Here is a 13,407-nt window from a genome sequence, read left to right as displayed (position 1 = left end):
CAGTGCGTCGTTCCTCATCAGGTGGTGCAACGCCACACCAGAATCGTTTCCTGATGAAGTTCAATCACCCCAACCTGGATTTGAGATTACAGACGAATGAGGTTCCTCTGACACGTTGTGTTTCATCTGACTCCATTACAGCCCGAGGAGGAGAGGTATAAATTGGTTCATTTGCTGCTTATGCTCAAGACTTTTACCTGCTGGGGCCTTAAAATTACCAATCAAGAGACTGATGAGGGTCGCCCACACAAATCCAAACCAAACAACAACAAAAACAAAACAGACCGACTACAGAGAGGGTGAGTATTAAGAGATTCTGGACACAACGCAACCCTGATGTGTACCTGTTTCAACTGAGTGAGACCGAGAGACAAGAAAGATAAAATAACTGCAATACTTCAGTGAATTCTGCACTGACTGAGTATATGATACTATAGAAGGAGTCTTTACAGCTCTGTGGATGGCATGTCGGTGCAGGCCTTTGATTCAGACAGAAATATCTTTAACAATTAGTGGATGGACTGAAATAACGCAGACTCTTCCTCGAGCACCATCGTGGTTTTACCTGTCATGTCTCAAACACATCGGATGTGCTTGGATGAAGTGAGGGTCAAAGATTCTTCCTCTCTACAGGATACAGAAGTCTACCTTTGATTTCTTCTTGTACAATTTACTTTATTCTTCTTTTTTAGTTGTCTTAGGACAAGAATGCAAATTAGCTGAGTTAACCCCAACACGTTTTACAATGAAATCTTTCCCCGATCTTTAGTTGAAACCGTTAAAATCTTTTGTACTTTTGTTTTACGCAATCTGAGCACTGCAACTGCAATTATTCTTGTCCTCTTTATATGGCAAATTTTCTACAAAAAAATGAATAAAATGTGCTCCACAAAAGATGCACAAAGACAGACAGAAAGGAGGAAAACATTAAAAACAAATCTGTATTCATAAGCCTCTTGTTGTTTGTTTTCCGTTGTCACCTGTGCGCAGCTTCAATTCATTTTTTTTCACCCTTTTATCTAATCTTCACATCTTTATATTGAGCCGAAAAGTGGATTCTTTTGTTCTCTTCCGAGTTAAAGGCGGTAAACAAAGGGCGGCGCTGCTGCTGGTGCTGCTGGGTGGGGATGCGAGCTGGCTCAGGACCGCATCAGTCTCTGTGAAGGCTTTTCTCCCTCCCATCAACAGCAGCAGCAACCTGGCAGACTTCCACAGCTGTGTGTGTGTGTGTGTGTGTGTGTGTGTGTGTGTGCCCTTCAAACACATGGACTTGGCCGTATATATGAAAATGCAGCTTCACACAGCGAGAAGGAAGGTGAGGGGAAAGGAGGGAGCTCCACCTGTCCCCCACCACCCCCAGTCAGAATGTGTCCGTGGGTGTGTTGGTGGGAGTAATGGGGGAATGGGGCTCACCTTGTTTAGATGAAGACCCCCACCCTCCTCCTCCAGTCTCCTTCCCATGTTCCTCTTTCTCCTCCTCCTCTTCCTCCTCTCAGTTCTGCCACAGTTTTAAATTGAAGGTTGCTGACAGGGTGAGGACGGGTGAGGAGGGGTGAGTGGGGGATCGAGGATGCCATTGCAAAAGCCCCCCCCCCTCCCAAAAAAACCCTCTGTCACCCTCCCCCTGTTGTTGCTGAGGTGTGGACAGTGGAGCTCCACCTCGGTCTTCCTCCCCACACCATCGTTCTGCTCACCTTACCAGACTGTGTGTGGGGGAGAAGAGGGTAAGGGAGGGGAGACTTCCACCTCTGTCCCACCCATCCACCCACCCCTTTAAATCAGCACTCAGAAGGTCTCATCTGCTTCAGTGCCAAGGTGGTGGCAGGTCATCCAGCTGAAGCTCTGCCAGCCCCTCAGCCCTCCAAAACGCAGTGAATTTTTTAATAAACAGCATCTGAGTGTCCTTTGGTGACCTGCCTGCAGAGGGCGGTGCTGAGCAGCTCCTGGAGAAGGTGTGCTGCAGCAGATGGGGTGGCTGGAGCTTCATACACACACACACTTTCATGCACAGGTCTGTCAGAGTAACCAGGAAGCAGCAGCAAGGAGGATCTGGTGGTTCAGTCCCGAAGAAAAGCAGAAACTCCTGACATTTGAGAAGCTGGAAGTTACGGACGTCTCTGTGATTACGAGACCTTTTGAAAAGGCAGAAGACATAATTTAATGCACAGGTGGAAAAGGTAAATCAGGGAGGTGCTGATGGATCAAATTCAGCTGTAAGACTTGTCCTTGTGTCTTTTAGAACTCCTTTCAGGAGCCACTGTACAAAGTTAATCCTTTTATCCTTTGGCACGAGGTGATGTGATTTATTGTTTCCTCGGCCAACACGCTCTCATCTTCCACCTTCATTAGTGTGTTTGTCTGCCTGCCAGCAGATTGTCCTGATACCTGATCAACACACTGCGGTGACATTTGACGGACAGACTTGGGTCAAAGAAGGCTTTCTGCCGGTGGTCGGGAATTTCCACTGAGGGATGATTTTTCGGCCATAACTGACGACTAATGAAAATAGGCTTGTTTCCTGCGAGACAGTTTTGAGTGACAGTTGAGATGCCTTTGACTGTGACAGGAAGTTAATGATTTGTTTAGCATTAGCTGGTCTTATTTATTTATTTTTTCGGAGGATTAATTTGTGGATTCAGACTGCAGCGTCTCTGTCCTGTTACAGACAGCCACTACATCAAGGTCAGCTTGTATATTTATGCATTTAAAGTACTTTAAATGCTTCTTCATCAAGGTTGAGTGCACTAATTGAGTCCTCCTCGTCTCGCTTTCACACCTCCGTTCGTGTCTAATGCACGACAGCAACCTCACATTCTTCTGCATCCCGCCGCTCTCTGATTTCAAAGCGAGTGTTTGGAGATGGCCTCACTTCTCCTTCATCTGTCGTAATCGCCAAAGTCGAACACATCAATCGCACATTTGTTTTCCATTTCAACAGAGACGCTTTTAAGAAAGATGGAAATATCCTCTTGGCAGAGCGTCGGTGCGCTCTTCCTCTTTCAAGCTGTCTTATTTAGCTGCTTTTAACCCCCCCTGCCCCCCTGCCCACAGCAGAGCTCCCACCACATCTGTACTGTGGCTTAAGGAGTGAGAGGGGGAGGCAGAGTGTGTGTGTGTGTGTGTGTGAGAGAGAGAGAGAGAGAGGGGGAGAGTTAAAGCTTCTGAGGTGTTGAGAAACCAGCCTGACTCCTGCTGCTCTGCCTGACTCCTTCACGACTCCCCTGATTACCTTCAGAGTGGTGTTCGACATACAAGCCTCTTCGCCCTGTGTGGCGCTAAGCTAACTCTCTCAGAGATGATGAAACTGCACTGGCACAGAGGAAAGTATCGCATCACGCTGCTGGAGGGGGGACCACATTTGGTCTTCGGGGGCACATGTGGCGAGTCTCTCCATGGAGTAAAGAGCAGAGGCAGCCTGAGCCGCGGCACGTCTGCTGGCCTGCTGGATGCCACATTAAAGCACCGCGCTGATGCTGTTCCACATTTTCACTCATCATTACCCACAAGCCTCACGTTTTTACATGTACTTCCTACCTGTAGCTTCCCAGCAGAGAAGAAGAAGAAGAATTGGAACTTAAAGTCAGATGTGCTGTTAGGGCTCCCCAGCTGTGGGTCCACCTGCCTGAGGAGCTCCAGGTCACCACTTAATTTTATCAAAAGGTTTTCATTTAATTGTCATGGGTTCAGTTTGATTCACTTTTAGTTTAGCTTGGCGAGTTTTTAACAATCTATAGTTTGATTGGTTCCTACACAAAGGGCTGCACAAATAAATTATAAGAAAATTGAATGTTGCAGCCAAAGTTGAGTCAACACATTTTTGATGTGAGAGGAGATGAACTCGAGTCTCAGTGAAAAGCAAACACACAAAAACAAACTTTCCTTCAGCTGGAACTTCAAATACTTTTTTTGATGCTGAGCTGTCAGACTTCGGCTCTGTGAATTATTAAAATAAAACATATTCCATCACAGTAAACATTTGATTTCCTTCATTTTAAAGTTACGTCACGACTGCAGGCTCACACAAATATGCAAATCTTTAGGTTTTGACTGGACGCAGCTGAAATAGAAACTGATGACGGATACGTCATGGGCGCATCAAGGAGTGTAAAGCAATTAAAAGTTTAGTTTTAACGCAACTGGGGGGTCAAATCTCGTTTAGGAGCCCAAAAAACTATTGTTAATAAAAAGGACCCAAAAGTCAAACTTGACTAAAGATATCGTCGTAAAAAGTATCAAATTTCTGGCAATAAATATTTTACATTTATGTATATTTGTGGTGGCCTGATTATCAGATTCAATATTCAGCATTTTCCCAATAATCAGAGCTGGTGTTTGTTCATCTGACTGTTGATAAAATACATTTATTTAAAAATGTGCCACTCCGGCAATCTGCACAGTAATCAGTAACTGAATCATTATCAAACAAAACAGAACAGGACAGGAATTCTGTCGCTTCACCTGCATCAGCTGCCGCCAGCCGATTGAGAGGTTATTTATGATCCCAGACTTTCTGTTTCCTGTTTACTCAGGATGTGTGACTGTGCAGAGGCAGAAAACAGTGTGAATGAACCATAATGGTGATAAAACGCTGATGATGACCCTTAAAAAGCCCTCAGTGAGAGAGCTGCCAATTAGAGGGAGGATGGTGATTAAACGGGAACAATAAAGCTTTATCTGCTCCGCCTCACAAACACACACTCATGTGTCTGTCTGTACTTGTGAGGACCTTTTTATTTAAATAATGCATTTCTGGTCCTCACATCCAAACCTGAACCCTGAGGCCAAATCTTAACCCTCGAGCAGCTGTTTCAAAAAGCCCTGACATAAATGTTAAAAAACTGTTTTCTCCTTAGAAATATGACCCCATGTTTTAAAACGCCGTCGCCGTCACAGATGTCCTCACTGTTTCAGCCATGTGAGCAGCTCCAGCGAGGACCACGTCTGCACCGCAAAGGCCACACTAAAATATCTCAACAGCCACTCGATGGATCGCCATGACATTTTGTACAGACGTTCAGGAGAAATCAGGAACGACACACGCTCACCAACACCAATATGGTGCACAGCTTCAGTCGAAGGGATCGTTTTCATCAGCAGGTTCAAAGTTTAAAGAAACAAGACAAAAAAAGTCCTCTTCAATTTGATCATTGTTCCACCATAATTAGCACGACAACATGCTAAACTGAGATAAGAATGATGGTAATCATTTTACATGCTGAACACCAGCTATTAGCATGTTAGCATTTAGCTCAAACCATCACTGCGTCTGCTGCAGTGTCTGCTACTGCCCTGCAGAGCCAGCAGCTAAGATTCACTTTAGGTAGAATAAAAACCGAACAACAAACAATCCTTTAGGCTTAATACACTTTGAAAACTGGTTCACCGTTGGCCTCAATAACAATAACCTCATACACTTTTTACTCGTTCAGTGCACACATTCGTTCTCACAGAGGGGTGTTCCTGAGACTGAAGCAGCAACAGCAGCAGTCGGGGTTTTGCTTTCTTTCTCTGGAGTTTGTCAGCTGAACTCGGCGATGCCACGAGACACCAGGACTCACTGGAACTCTTAATGAGTCTCTGAGGAACAGCCAGCTGTGCGGTGGCCAGGAAACCCCGTCTAAAAAAACCCATCATTTCGTCCCCGCAACTCACCGACTTCCCTTCCAGACATGCCAACACTGCAACCTGCATCAGGCCGGACCACCTGCCACACGGGACTGCAGTCATTCCCCCCCCAAATCTCTCCTCACTGAACCTGAGCAGCCGGCCAAGCGCTTGGCCTCCACTCACCTGAAAACATCATCTGCATTTAAATTGAAAGTCGCGATGGTGACTCATTATTACTCCAGAGGTTCAGGGTGTTTCATTAAGGGTATTTGCATGCAGGAGAGTCAGCAAAGGCTCGCAGTAAACATGAAGCGGTTACTGTGACTCATAATAAACAGAGGAAGTCGCTCTCTCTTTTTATTTTATTTTTTGTGAGTGGGATTAAAAGCAGTAAGATATGAGCATGCACAGAATGGAAACCCACATGTTTCTCTTACATATAACTTACTCCAGTCCTGTCTCCTGTTTGTATATTACTAAATGGTTTTCATAATTAGGTTGCAGTGACAGCATAATTGCTGTCTGGAATATGTTCAGAAACAACGTGTCTTTGAGTGAATGAAACACTACATTTATGTGCTGTGTTGGAGTCTTGGGGAGGTGGTTGGGGTGGATGGAGGTCACACGAAGTGCAGGCTGACACCAGAGTCCAGCAAAAGCACTTCTGTTAAGGTTAGGGAAAGACGCCGATTTCTGTTAAATGTTTGTTTGTCTGTATTAAAGCAGACCATAATCTTCACTTCACTGTGAACCTTTAATAATACAGTATCAACGTTTTTGTGACTCGTCGTTCATATTAATTAACAACACTGTAACGTAGGTGGCTTTGGCGGCTGTTTTTAACAGAACAAGCAGAACACTTAGCGGCTAAAGAGCCAGATGTTTCCCTCCGGAGATGGTGGAGACCAAAAACAGAGCTGAGAGTGAATATCAGACTAAAACTTTTGTCAGATGTAAATAAGTAACTGTTTGCTGACAAGTTCAGAATTTAACGTGAGCATATGTCAATGTTGTATTCACATCTTGTTTCTGCTGCCCCCAAGTGGCCAAAAAATTCAGTTATTGCTGGTATAGTATATAAACTAAGGTAATGAATAAAACTGGATTAAGACTCCAGTCCTCAGTATACTGAACTCAGGATAACAGGCACCCAGACCACATTATGCAGCACCTTTAGGAGCACCTTCCTCTTTCAGAAGGGTTTCAGATTCGCATCTAAGAAGAAAAGGTGGACAGCTGTTATTGTGTAAATCAAAACCACAGCTGATTCTGCTGGTTAGGATGTCATGATAAGTCCCTATGGGCTACATTTGGGTTATATGTGGTGTATTGACAACATGGATAAAGAACCCAGCAGCCTCTTTGGCTTTTGCCTACAGTTGCAGTCAATATCTCATCATCCCTGTAGCTCGAGCCCAGCAAACGCCACCACTGCGAGAAGCTGCGGGAAGTTTTATTACCTCTTTAAAAACCTTCTGTACGCACTCTGGTGAAGCTCTCCAACATGTTCATCATCTCCCACTAATAGCGATTCCTGTGAGTGACCACAGAGGCTGGGTGGCCTCCGGTGACGAGCCAGGCTGTTTACGGACGCCAGAGCGAAGGTTAACTCGACGCCAGATAGCAGAGGTCACCGGCAGCCTGGAGATGGATGTGTGTTTGGTCTGGAAGGGAGACAGGCCTGGAGTCACTCTCTCTCACTCCTACAGAGAGGCTTCAGTGCAGCTCAAACATAAAAACTTAGTGAGCGTGTCAGACCAGGGCTGTAAAATCACCATATACTGTTATTTAACTACTGTACTTTGGTTAATCTTGCAGTACCGGTACTTTACTTGACTGTTATTTTCACTTCTTCCGAGACCTCTACATCAAGGCTGCACAGTCACACTCGTTCTTTTAATAATATACGACATGGGCAAAAGTATGTGGACAAGTCACCTCAAATCCCTTCTCATTAACCTCCTGCCATAACAGGCTCCAGTGCGATGTGTTCTGGCTTTAATGAGGGCCGACGCTGCTGCCGGGCGACGAGCTCGAAGTCTGAGTTCACAGCAAAGGTGCTGGATGTGGTTGAGGTCTGGGCTCTGTGCACCGGTTAGTGTGGAGTTCCTCAACACTAAACTGTGTGTTCGTGGGGCTGGCTTTGCGTGAAGGGAAACTGTCATGTTGCCTTAAACGGTGATTCTCCCACTAAACAGACACAAATTGGAAAAAGTTTCATGAGATTTGACCCCAGAGTTCCTTTTCTGGTAGCATATTTAGATGTTTCATCATAGAAAGTGTATGAAACCCATGACCAAAATAGTCACACATTCTGTGATTGTGTTAGCTATTGAAGGGACCCAACTTTTTAACAAATTAAAGTAAAGTAAAATTCTTAATCTGCATCTGCATTCAAATCTGCATCTACTAATGCTACAAAATACAAACTGTGATGCCAGACAGGGATGTATGTGGAGAGCAAATGAAATATTTTCGTGCTTTCAGGTTTAGATTTTTGATTTGCTTGAGGTAAACACACAAAAGTTCAGGTGAAAGTCAACATTACAGGAAGTCCATAAACCTGCCAGTCTTGAGAAATTTTAGAAGGAAGTAAATCCCTTAAGTGGTATAAAAGCATGCTGGGAAACAAATCTGGTGTGGCCATTTTTTCATTTACTGAGTAAAAGATCTAAGTAGTCTTTCTCTCTGTGGTATAAATCCTGGTCTGTCTGGTGCTAACACCTTATTCAGTACATCGCAAATCATTTTGACATTTCAAAACGAGCAAAACAAAGTGCAGTTTGCCAGTTTACCCATCGATGACAAGTTAACTTCTGATTAAGAGGATCCAGTTTGGATTCAGCTTCAGTCTTTAAAAAACACTTTCTGTGGCTTACTTACTCACCTGACAGAGAGAAACCCCTCCCACCTGACCTGAAGCTCCAATCAGTGTCCTTCGTTTGCTGCCGTGTGGCTGACCTCAGTCTGTTCACTCAGCAGTCCCAGGAACAAGAAGTCAGTCTGCCAGTGTAGACTGTCAGAACCCTGTCACACACTGCCACCTAGTGTTGACACTGACAACGAGCTGAATGATGTGATTGTGCCCTCTCAGTGATGCCGTCCAGCTTATGGCAACACAGAAGGCTGAAAGTTGATGTTTGGACCTTAAATTTTTCCACAAAATTCAGTTTCATTGGTTCCTTTAATCAGATCTTTTATATCTCTTAGTGGTAGTTTATATTGAATCTTGGACAGAATTTTATTACACAAAATATATTTAATTTCATTCTGATGCCCCAAAATTAAATGTAACCTATTAAACTATCGCTTGTTTCCATTTTCTCTTTATTTCTTGTTATGGTGGAAAAATAACAAAGTATTTAGGCTTGAACTCTCGAGTGAAATTCAGAAGAACTAAATCCTCTCAAAGTTAAACCGGCCCCCGAGCCTGCATGTTTCCTTTAACAGAGCTAATACTGCTTTGCAGTGAGGAATTAATTTACATCACAGCAATATTAACAGACTTAATGAATACATTAAACTCAGAAAATACAATTAACAGGGATTACAAGGAGGAGAGCAGCCTGGTATTTAATCAAGCATCAGTACAGCTCCATTAAAAATGGGTTGTGTTCAATAACGGGACAGAAAGGCAGAGCAAAGCTGTGCTGAGAGATTTATTAGCTTCGAGCGATATGCATAACAGCGTGATCACAGCTGAACAATCCAGATGTGTTCAGCTGTGCTTCGTTTACGAGCAGATTCACATCCGACTAGCAGACAGACAATGAGGCAGACAACAGTGTGGTTACACTATCAGTAAACAGTGAACACTTTCCACCATGAACAGGCATCAGTTTTTCCTTCCAGAAGCTTCTTTGTGAGGATTTACTCTAATGTTGGAGTCTACTTCTTCTACTTCGACAACGAACACAGCTTCTCTCAGGTTGTGTGTGATTTCCAGACTTTGCTCACATTTCTGCAGCGGTGCGTGAGGCCTGTGAGGTGAACATTCGGCGGTCGTGGCTGATGGAGGAACAGCTGGAGATCTCTGACACGACTCTGATGACTTAGATGTGCATCCTTTACACCTTTATGAGCTTTTACATTATTAAACATTACTATTACTGCACAGCTCTTAAGATGTCATTTCTTAAGCAAACAATTTTTGTTCCATTTGCAAGCATCAGAGATTCACTTCACAAACAGCCTGTGGCAGCAGTTACGTTATCATTTAGCACCCGTTTAGTTCAGCCAAGTTCCTGCTTGTGTGATGTAATCTAAACTAAATGTGGGCGGATTCCTCCAGCGTGCAGCAACTGGCGATAGACCCAAAGATTTCCACTTTATCGCATCAGTATGAAGTAAATGTTGTCTGCACAACGTAATGCTTCACTTTCACTGTGCAATTCTGTCTGCCTCTGGGTAGGAAATCTGTCAGGAAGATGAAGGCTGAGTGACCAGCCTACGGAGGATTACCACCCAACTCTGCAGTGTCCTGAGCCACATCATTTTCTCAGGAGCTGGCGGAGACCAAAAACAGAGCTAAACTTACATGTCAGGAGGCAAGATGAACATTAATGTGTCTGCAGGACGTGTAAAAATAAATAACAGGTTCTCTGTTAGTGTTGTGTTCACAGCTCCTTCCATGTGGCTCAAAAAAAATAAAAAAAATCAATGAACGCAGCTTTGAATAATGATTTACAGTCTGACAACTGACTGAAATTAAACTAAATATCAAGACGAAACAATTTAAGTGTAAATAATTGACAGTGAATAATAATTAAGAGGAGGCTGACGGCAGCAGAGTCAACGATGTTTCCTGTCGCAAGGCCGTTTGTTTGGCTCTGCACACTGCAAGACTTAAACCCAAAGTTCACGGACACAGGAAGTGAGTCGGCTGTTCTGACTGAGGGTCAAAGGTCGCAGGGATGGTGTGAAAACACGTGACTGGGATGAAAAACTCTGCCTTCTCCTGCTCAGGCACATCACAGGCGTTACAGTCGTGTTGCGTAGCGAGGAGTGACACATCAGCCGGCGCACAAATGTTGTTTGTTTCAAAGACAGCTGAGGAGGAAGACGACTGTCCTCTTTAAGAAATCATTGTTTAGTTTAGTTTTGTTTTTTGACCGGCTTCAGTCTAAACATCAGTAAAATAACTTCAAAGTTTAACTTTAGGGTTGACAAACACAATGTTGACGCACAACTGAGTAGGAAATCATATTCTGTGGTTTTAAATCTCCTCAATTTTTTTTGTTATGAAATTCTAACCTCGCCCTCAGAACACACAAAAAACATCACTGCTGCTCTGGAGGAAATGCAAAATTAACATTAAAGTTCACTGAAACCACAAACTCCTTTTGGGACCCAAACAAGATGTTAACAATTAATGTGTTTACAGCAATGAAAGATCTTGTTTTAAGCACAGCAGCCATAACTGGGAACGAAAACAGGCACGGACGTGGAGCCAGAACTAAAACGATCCGCAGGCACTGATGTTACAGAAACCGAGACGGAAATAAGAAAAACGCTACAGCACACAAGCACCAGTGATGAGATGACGTTTCAGCTGAAAAGGCGTCAGCTGTCTGCCTGCTCTTCCCGCCTTGTGACAGCACATACAGCACATGTGTGTGCGCCACACCGTGTGCTTTCTCGCCTCGTCCAATCAGTTTACACATCTGAGAAAACGTCAGAGCTACCAGGTGAGCCGTGAGGCCGCGAGCCGTACAGGAAGTCAGCCTGTGGATGTTGTTCACTGTTGAAAAAGCATGACAGAGCCAGTCATTATAATCCACATTAGAACATCTGGACCCGCAGACTGGAAGCCGCTCAGTTTTTATTTCTTCTTCAGCAGGCAGTCAGAGATGGCGCTTAATGCTGCACAAGCCAAGAAGCTCCTCAACATATTTACATTAAAACTGAAGGTTTGAATACAGTTTATACAGCAGTTAGGACCTTAAAAAGATCCATCAGCTGTTTCAAGTGTCCACTTAATGGAGGGCGAAACTCATCTCCCTCATCCTCGTTATTTAAAATAAATCGATTGAAAACCACTTCAGAGAGACAGAAATGAGCGGAAGAGACAGGAAGGCTGCGGCCACCGCCGAGTGTGTTTACACACACATTAATATCCAAAGTTATAAACCGGCTTTTGGAGTATCTCAGTCACACATGAATTCATCAAACATCCAAGGAACTGTGCCTGAAAATGCTCCGAAAGGCAACTGAAGAGGTCAAAAAGCCAAAAAGAAATTGGGATTTTGAGAAAAAATTAAATTGTTGTAAAATCTTTTACACCTCCAGTAGAATCTACACTGTAAACTACACTGTAAACTCACCATATCCATGTATTAAAAACACGACAAAGCAGGTGACAGAGTGTTGACACTGAGCGTATGTGAAAATTCACCCACAACAGATTGTTGTTTTCCCTGCTCGTAGCCGCTGAAGCGTTACTCAACTTTTCGTGGTGACGTTCAGACATTCACAGAACTTAGCTAACACTGTGGTTTAATACTGAGAAGGTTTTCATGTGGGGAAACTCTGACACCAAAGGCCCCTCACGGTCGTGACCTCAGAGTCCCTAAGATTCTGCCAACAGTCACCGTTTTCTCTAAACCCAAACCCACCGGTTACATTTAGATGGTCAGAAATGTCTGTAAATGATTCAAAAAATAAAATTAAAAAAAATATCCTATTTTTTAAACTTAATATTAATAATATTTGTATACTTCCTATTTACAGAGTGTTTCCTGTGCAAACTTCATACATGTCTGACATCCACTTTAAAACTCGATGCCATCAGCCTCAGTGATGTGCTCCTCTACCAACAGGTGGTTTCTCTGCACTGTGAAGCTCATCTGAACCTTTGACCCTGATTCCCATAAATACACCAACAACCTGCAAATCAACTTTGACCACTGAAAGAGGCAGCCGACCTCTTCGGCATCTTCCCCTCAAGTCCCAATAACTGTTAACCCAGTTACAAAACGCCCACAGGGGACTGCAGCTTCTGCAGCTTCACCTCGTCGTGGTTCTGAAGCTGCTCCAAGACTTTGTCTCCCTCCTGTGTAATCAGCACCTCCTCGTCAGAATCTCGTACTCTCCTCACACGTCCTGCGGCCTCGAAACGGCGTCGTGGCGAGCAGGCTGCAGACAGACAAAGTGCTGACGCTGCGACTAATGAACCGACTCAGGTGCAGATATGTTGGACTCTGTGGAGACGTGACGGCAGACCCGAGGAGGCCAGTTCAGACGTTTTTAGACCTCCTGCAGGTGGTTGTTTACGATTTACCACAAAAAGTGACTCAGATGACCTCCTCCTGCATTAGGCTGTAGCTGACAGAGACCTCTTCACCTTTCTTCCTAAGCGTTCATGCATCTCTCTGACACGCAGAAACGCGTGTTGTTGAATCAGATGGCTAAACTCTTGACGTGACTGAACCGTCCTGCGGTGGAGACTTTCCTAGTGGAAGAGGTCTGCTGGATCCGCTGCTTCCCTGACCACAGATTGCTGCTGCTGCTGCTGCTGCTGCTCTCACCGGAAACTCGACGATAAGATAAAATATGTTTGACAGATGTTGAAGCACGGCGTCAGTTCCAGACGAGATCGGGACTCGTGTCAGAACCACTTGGACCAAACGGCCCTTCGACTCGATTCTCCAACTCGGTGGTTTTTGTTTCAGATTTCAAAAATGTATCAAAACGGAGAAGATAATGGCATCTGGGCTTCACTGGAAAGCACAGCGTGCGGTGAAGGACTGGTTCAAACCCAAGTTAACCACGAGCGAGAGGCACCCGATTGTTCTGGAGAAT

Source organism: Scatophagus argus, chromosome 15 (genome assembly GCF_020382885.2).
Source record: "Scatophagus argus isolate fScaArg1 chromosome 15, fScaArg1.pri, whole genome shotgun sequence".
NCBI classification, from domain to species: domain Eukaryota; kingdom Metazoa; phylum Chordata; class Actinopteri; family Scatophagidae; genus Scatophagus; species Scatophagus argus.
The sequence above is the reverse complement of the archived record's forward strand: the minus strand, read 5'-3'. Positions refer to the sequence as shown.